Below are 995 nucleotides of genomic sequence, written 5' to 3' on the forward strand. Positions count from 1 at the left end.
GTAGCGCTTTGGAGACGACTCTCTCATAATTCTGGGTATTAAAACATCTGGAAGTCATAGACAGGCGGGTCTAATCGCATCCACACCCGCCTATATATGACTTTCCAGTGTTTTCCCACAAGTGCTATGAGGGAGTCGTCCCCAAAACGCTGTGCAGCAGCGAACCCCGGCGAACAAGCAAAATACATACATTGAGTGTGCGCGATCGATAATGTGTGTGTGTGTGTGTGTGTGTGTGTGTGTGTGTGTGTGTGTGGTGTGTGTGTGTGTGTGTGTGTTTGCGTGCCTTGTGTCTGTGTTTGTCACCCGCTGGACAGTTTGACAAGCGGTGTTGGTTTGTTTATGACCCCGAACGTAGTGCTTCGGCAAAACAGACCCATAGAATAAGTGCCAGGCTTTAAAAATATAAAGGGTCGATTCAGTCGACTAACAATCCTGCAAGACGGTGCCCCGAAATGGCCGCAGTCCAATGACTGAAACAAGTAAAAGACATCGTGATAGTCCCAAATGCGGTCAATACAAATACACACACACACACACACACACACACACACAGAGTAGCAATATTCATATGCGTGGGCGGGCGGGCGGGCGCGCACCCAGAGCTCAGAAAGAGACGTGATTCCATATCCCGCCGGGATCTCTTTATATTCCTACAAAACAATTATGTCTTTGTCCAATGGAAGGAGCGGGGCTGGGGGAGGGTGTGTGTGTTCTCCACTCGTTTGCTTTTCCTTGGGATTATTTTAGTCCATTTGTTTGTTGTTGCTTTTTGCTTTGTTGTTGTTTTAATGTTTTTGTTGCTTTTGTTTTGTTTTGTTTTTCTATTTTTATTTCTCTATATTTAAACTAAATTGCCTCTCTATCTGCGAGCTATTATAACTTCACCTCAGATCACACATTAACTCCTATAAATAGCTATTTATGAATAAACACTTCAAACACAGGCACATATACACATGATTATTGTTATTGTTATTATTATTATTATTATT

Source organism: Octopus sinensis, linkage group LG3 (genome assembly GCF_006345805.1).
Source record: "Octopus sinensis linkage group LG3, ASM634580v1, whole genome shotgun sequence".
Lineage (NCBI taxonomy): Eukaryota > Metazoa > Mollusca > Cephalopoda > Octopoda > Octopodidae > Octopus > Octopus sinensis.